The 7,018-nt window shown below is 39.8% G+C and overlaps 1 protein-coding gene across 1 annotated transcript in view; it reads left to right on the plus strand.

Moving 5' to 3' along the window:
* The window catches only part of LOC116313818 (anoctamin-4-like), a 55,604-nt gene extending 52,622 nt beyond the window's left edge, over positions 1-2,982 (plus strand). Inside the window, exon 27 of the mRNA XM_039601265.1 lies at positions 2,420-2,982. The gene's annotated coding sequence lies outside the window, so the exon portion shown is untranslated. The remainder of the gene's footprint in view (positions 1-2,419) is intronic.
* Positions 2,983-7,018: the final 4,036 nt, after the last annotated feature.

Below are 7,018 nucleotides of genomic sequence, written 5' to 3' on the forward strand. Positions count from 1 at the left end.
ACTGTCCTAGTAGGTCTAAGATCAGCGTCCTGTCTTAGCGCAAGCGTTACCAAGGAGAAAATGCGCTTCTTAAGGGTCCCAGACTCCTCGTCCTCAAGTAATTTTAGAATAATTTGAAACAACAATCTACACCCAAAACAGGATTAAGATTAAGGACAACCCTCAACAGTTTTGGAGATTCCCGAGTCCTCCTCGAATGTTGCCCGAAACTATCCCTAGTCATCGCTAGGTGAAGGATAAATTTCTCTATCCAGCAGGGAGCGTCACCTCCGAGAAAGTTCTTAAGGGTTGCATAACCAATGGGACTTGAACCCACACAATGACCAAATTCCCTATCATTCTAAAGTTCACTTCGCAGTCCAACTGCTTTAATTCTCTTTTCATTCCTTTATTCTCATTACTCAGTACTGTCACTTATACTTCCTTATCATTATCATTACTTCAACCTTCAACTTTTCACCAAAATCAAAGCAGACATCTACCAGTAATTTCAGTGAGTAGACTTTCAATTTACACAGCCCAATTCGACACACTTTGGTTCATAAGATCAACAGGTGGTGCCTACCTTTTGTTATATGCCGGCTTGTCACTCACTTTGACCACTGACCAATGCCTGAGCGCCTGACGCCTCGGACCTTTCTCCATCCTGTCTCACTTCCCCCTCGGACGAAGCCCCCAAATGTTAAGGTTCAAAAATATAGGAAGGAAACACAGGAGGAATGCAAGTAACCACACTGGTCCACAGGGTAAAGACGATGATTTTAATGAAATGACACGCGTGGGAGAATGAGCGGACTCTGTAAGCAGACAGCCCCACAATCTCATCCTCCTAACATCAAAATACAGTTTTATATGCATCAGAGTATATTTAGTGACGCCCCTCATTGCGTCATCACATACATCAGCTTCAAAACCACAAATGTTCTATTTGACAACTTAAGGCACAATTAAAAGTACACTGGCTTCCATCTTCTCCCGGTGGTTTCCGTAAGCCAGCTCAGCTCTCGCATCGTGCATCTACTGCTTCATCAGTCAACTTTCACCTACACCCTAACAGTGTGTGTGTATGTGTCTGTGCGTACACAGAGTGTGCATCTGCTCTCTGCACCTTAGTTGACCTCCCTTAGGCAACCAGGCTAAGGCCATCCTGTGTTGTGATGATCTTAACTTCTATGTAAAATGTATAAAACAAATATTTCAATCTACTACAACTACTTAAAACTTAATCAAAGCTTAATCAGACGTATAAATGCATAAAAGATGATAATAGCATCATCAAAACTCTGGTTTTGGTTTCACTTTTGCAAAAAGCACACCGTTTCCTGTCAGCCTGCAATCAGCTTCTCCCCACTGAAGACTATGTGTAAGAATATAAAAACATTCAGAAACCTTTAAATTATAGATTCAACTGATTATAACTGAACCTGTAATAAACCTGTTAATATTTGATTATGATAACCCCTGTAATACAAATTATAACCTCATGCCAGCACTTCAATAAATGCTTGGATGAAATGATAATTAATGCAATGATAAAGATGATGGTTATGAACAGTAACCCTAAAATAATTCCTATAATTCTACAGCAGGCATGAGTGTCTCCCAAGTAACATAGAGAGGTTACACTCGTTTGTAGTGGCATTTACTGCTTTACTACCTTTTAAAGATTTTTGCTGCTAAGTTTTAAAAGTTTAAAAAGTCTGAGTTTTTAATACTTACTGGTGTGAATCAGCTAGAGAGACCAAAAGCCTTTTTTGAATAAGGCTGTAAACATCCCTGTTTCTGCTATGAAGTTTTACCAAGAGAGTCTTTCGAGACAGTCTTGAGGAAATGCAGTATTTGGCACTAATGCATTAGCTTCCGTTTTCAGCTCTGGTAGTTGCCATTTGCTCACAACTAACATCTGCATATGGGGACTATGAATTTCAGTCCACCAGAACAGCTGTTACAGTATTGTATTTACTCTAGCAAGCAAGCAAATTGTGCTAATGTTTAGTCCTGACTAAAAATGTGAACTGATTGAAAGCCTGGTTTATGTTTTTTCTCTCTACCCAGTCTATCCACAGAAATTCAAAAGCTCATGTAATATCTATGACCAGGAAATAAAGGTTTTTGTGTTTAATAAATGTTATAGTCACTTTTACCTCTAGTAGTTTTAATAAGCATTTCCTGTTACTGGACTAAAACCCAGGACATATGAATTTATTACAGAGTGAAGTTACTAAACTGCTGTTCAAGGTATTGCTCAAAAGATGACATTAAAAGCAGTTTTCTGCCACAGTGGAGGAATGCCGTGTATATTCAGTACAATGTCAGCAAAATGTATTCAAACTGCAATCCCAAAAAATGTAAATAAAGCTGTTTGTTTGTCATGTTTCTCTGTGTTTGTAAGCTTTACACGAGTGTCTCTTATTTCCAGGTAGTCAGCAGGTCTTTGGTTTTCACAGCACAGCAGAGGGAGAGTGCCGGGTTTCCTGCATGTACTGGACTCTCATCCCTTCCTCCTGCTATGTCAGACCAGCCCCTCCTGTTGGACAGTTTCTGAACTGCATCTAGCCCACCGTCACACAGTGACTTTGGAGCTCATGTCTGCAAAACTAAGAGAAGTGCTCTGGAACATTTGGCAGTGGGATTTGCTACTTTTCCCCCTCCAGTTTGGACTCTCAGCAGGGTACATCTTCAGATCCTGAATGTAGATTTTAAGCAAGATGAAACTTTTCCACATTTTCTGTTTTAGATGAGAGGACCTACTCTCCTGAGCTTACTAGATAACAAACCCTGTTTACATTTCTTCTTGCTGAGGGAGTTCACATTTTGCTTTATTGTAAATAAATGTATTTAAATGAATGTCAGGCTATCTGCTCTGCTATAGTGTAGTGCAAGAAAAATAAAGTAACGTAAAGACCTATTCTATCAAGGCTATGGCACTGTCCACAGTTTGCCTATATTGGAAATGCTTTCCACTTGAATTTAGATTGATAACTGCAGTAATAAATATTATTTATTGTAAAGACATTTGATGTTCCCTTTCTTGAATATCTTGAGTCAATAGATGTTTGTTCGTTTAAACATTATAGTCATTAACACTGCAAACAAAAACGAAAATGTTTTGGTAAATTCTTTCACTGCATCCAATTATTTTCTTTATGTTTTTACATTTTTTTTTCATTGCAGGTGAGTCAACACTCACTAAAAAGTGAAAAAGATGTATTTATTTAATTGAGTTCCTACCACAAGGACACAGACTCACATATATTTCGAGTTAATTAATTCCAGAGTAAAACCACAGAGGCAAAAATGTCAACTTTCTTTAGAGGTGCAAACCACTACGAACAAATGGGATAAAAACAGTCAGCAATAATCAAATGGATAATAACTTTATTAACCTCCTAAGACCCGAACTCTTCCACGGCATGCATTTTTAATTTCTCTTTGATATTTGGTCATATTGGGGCCCGATGAATGTAAAAACAAAGAATTACCAGATTTTTTTGTTTTGTTTTGTTTTTTTCCCTTATTTTTGTTTTTAAGAAAAAAAAGAGCCACATATGAGGATATTCGTTTAAAGTTTTGATAGAACAGTAGCAGTATAATGTCCTCGTAAGTGGATATCAGGCCCTTGTAAAGAAAAATTCAGTATTTTGGTCTAAATAACCCAAAATGTGATGTCCACATATGTGGACACCAGGTCCTAGGAGGTTAATGAGTATTTACTCTCATACTTCCTCTATAATTGGTTCATTATTTTCTTAAAATATATTTCCCAATGAAACGGTTAAAATAAAAGTGAACATGGTAAAGTAACTATTTTCTGTTACTTCATAGAGTACTTTTATTATTACACCGCATTTTAGAGGAAGATATCAGACTTTAAGTTACTTTTTTCTTTTAACAGGAAGTAGAACTCTTGAAATTAAGAGTCTCTTTTCAAGAGTGCTCTGAGCCAAGATAAACAACATGAGGTCCACAACCCTGATTTTGACCCAGGGCTCTCTTGCCGTGTGGAAAAGCGCTCACCACTGGGCCGCACTAACACACTGAGGTCGAAGTCATCACTGAGAGCTACTTTTGGCTGCTCCCCTGCCACACGGGGTCACCACCGCAGGTACCTCCACATGTTTGATTTGGCAGAGTTTCACACTTCCTGATGCATCACCAAAGGGGATTATTGTCCCCGGCTAGAAATGAAGTAACATTTCACTTTCCAGGCAAGTGTAAAAACCAGTACTTTTCTACTAACAGTACACAATCAGTAATTTTTGGTTTTATTGAATAGTTCTCCTCAGTCTTGGAAACCGGGGAAAGAAGAAAATAATCATTCTAACATGTTTTGCTAAAATTAAAAACAATGACTGTAACTTTTTTGATTTGTTACTCTTTACAAAACTGTCACTGACTTTTCCAAAGTTTGCCATCTCAACCAGATACCGTTAAAATAGTGCCAGATACAAGTAAATTTAACACAGAGTCTTGCTTTTTATTCATTTTTCTTGTATTAAGAAGAAAAACTTTATCTGTACTGAACTCTGTTATATAGGGTTGTATTGTTGTTTTTTAACATCACTTTCACTGCTCAAAGCTTTCATGACACGACCAGGTATTGAGTTCAGAGCTGTGAATTGTTGTGCATTTGAAATACTCTAATCCTGGGTAACACCAGCATTTATCATCGCACACCAACAGAGGGAGTCAGAGCCTTAATTTGCAGTTCACATTTTGTTAACTGACCAACCTCTTCCAATATTAATAATACCCCGATGAAGACAGAGCCATACCTCAAGGCAAATTAATGAATAAATTCCACGACAGCCTCTAGGTTTGCACTCTTTTGTAGATCATACACAAAAATGAAGGAATCATTGCTATCATCAATAAGATGCTTTTTTATGCCCAAACACATCTGTTTATCAAAGGTCTGTCACTCTCTGGTCATTTTGTACACGCAAATAATCATAGATTAAAGAGCAGAGGATTGTCCTCCAGCATGGATTACTTTGGTGTGGTGGCCTTTGCGCAAGCTGCAATTTGATTATTAAAAGCAGGGGACAGAGGAGGCAAACTGTTTTGTTTCCTATTAAGGGGACTTTTCTCCCCTGTAAGAGGATTACCCCTGACACACGCTCAGGAGTTACATAAGGCTGTCAGAGGATAACATCTGACATTTTCTCATATCCTGTATTTTGGCAGCTCGGCACTCTGTGAAATCACTATAGTTAAAGGTACACATGCAGTGAACAAGTAACGAGGCATATGTGGAAATTAGAATGCATCGCAGGGCAGAAAGCGCTAACCTCAGCATTTTCTCCTCTCACTGACAACATTTAAAAGAATCTCTGTGGTTTTCAGGTTATGTTGTTTTAAAGCTCAGTATTCTCTGGATCTCAAATGGATCAAATACTAACTCTGACATGAAAGGTATTGCTTATTGTTTAGTGAAACCACAGAAAGTTGGTTGAAACCCTGCAGTTCCATTCACTCCTGCTCATTTAAGTGCCATTTTTACATGCAGAAGGCTGCTGTTTTGCTGTTTTCAGCCAATAAACCCCCGGAGAGGAGCTTTTTGTGGCAAAACAGCCAGATGTTTCTCCGCAAAGGCAGTGGAGGAGACCAAAACAAAGATAAAAGGAGAGTTCACTCACTGGGCCTACGTCCTCATTTTAGGTTGGACAGCGTTTTAGTAGATAGAGGTGAATGGCTTAAACAATCGGCGAAGGCCTTGAAGGGGGCTGGCGGTGGCTCCTGGACCTTATCTCCAAAAAGTATTGTACTTACATAAACCAAGCAGACAGAAACATAAATGCTAGTCAACATTGTGATTGTTGTGTGTGATGAATTTAATTGTAAATGGCCTGTATTTATATAGCACCTTCTAGTCCCTAAGGACCCCAAAGCGCTTTACATATCCAGTCATTCACCCATTCACGCACACATTCACACACTGGTGATGGCAAGCTACGTTGTAGCCACAGCCACCCTGGGGCGCACTGACAGAGGCGAGGCTGCCGGACACTGGCGCCACCGGGCCCTCTGACCACCACCAGTAGGCAACGGGTGAAGTGTCTTGCCCAAGGACACAACGACCGAGACTGTCCAAGCCGGGGCTCGAACCGGCAACCTTCCGATTGCAAGGCGAACTCCCAACTCTTGAGCCACGATCGCCCAACGATAATTGTTGGTAACATGAAGGTCTTAGTGTCCTCATAGCTGCTTTAACAAGAGTCACTGGGCTGTATTATTAGTCAAGGTAGCTTGGCTGATAAAAAAAAAAATTACAGAACATTGCAAACTTTGTTTAAGCATCTCACAGAGAGCTGACTTCAGATATTAAATGGTTGGAGTTGTATTCCCCCTAGCATTAAAGTAAATCAACAATTAGGAAAGCCAGACTTTAAAATTAATGCATTCATTATTGTGGCATCATGCCCCATCTCCAGCTTCTGTGAGTAGCTGCATCAGCACCTAAACTTTTGTGGACAATTTTATTTTACTGCTGGCTGTAATTTGGCGGACTTGCACAGTGATTTACATACAAATTTAGAGGAAGAGGAAAAGACAGTCATTTGTTATAATGGATAGTCAGGTCCCTGTTCTATTTAAGCACTGTGGTGTATAACCACAACCGGTGGGCAGCCTGCTGAAACATTGCTACGTCTCACACACACACACACATCTGATAACTGGACAGGTTAGGTTAGGTTAGGAGGCAGCTGCTACACCAGGGCAAAGAATGGGATCTACCCTAAGGTTCTGAGGACCAGGAGTCTGTGATCCTAAGTCGTCACATTTACAACCCGAGTCAGCACGAAGCCATTGCTGTGTGGTGGAAAACATCTTGCCTGGATCCTGTATTGAAGTTGACACCATCAGTATCAGGCAGTTGCCTTCACATCACATGTGATGAAGGTGCTGGAGAGACTAGTCTTTACCCACGTAAGACCACCAGTGAAAACATCTCTTGGCTCTCAGTAGTTTGCACACAGATTAAATGTAGGGGTGGATGATGCAATCATTTGATTAT

Source organism: Oreochromis aureus, linkage group 17 (genome assembly GCF_013358895.1).
Source record: "Oreochromis aureus strain Israel breed Guangdong linkage group 17, ZZ_aureus, whole genome shotgun sequence".
Taxonomy (NCBI): domain Eukaryota; kingdom Metazoa; phylum Chordata; class Actinopteri; order Cichliformes; family Cichlidae; genus Oreochromis; species Oreochromis aureus.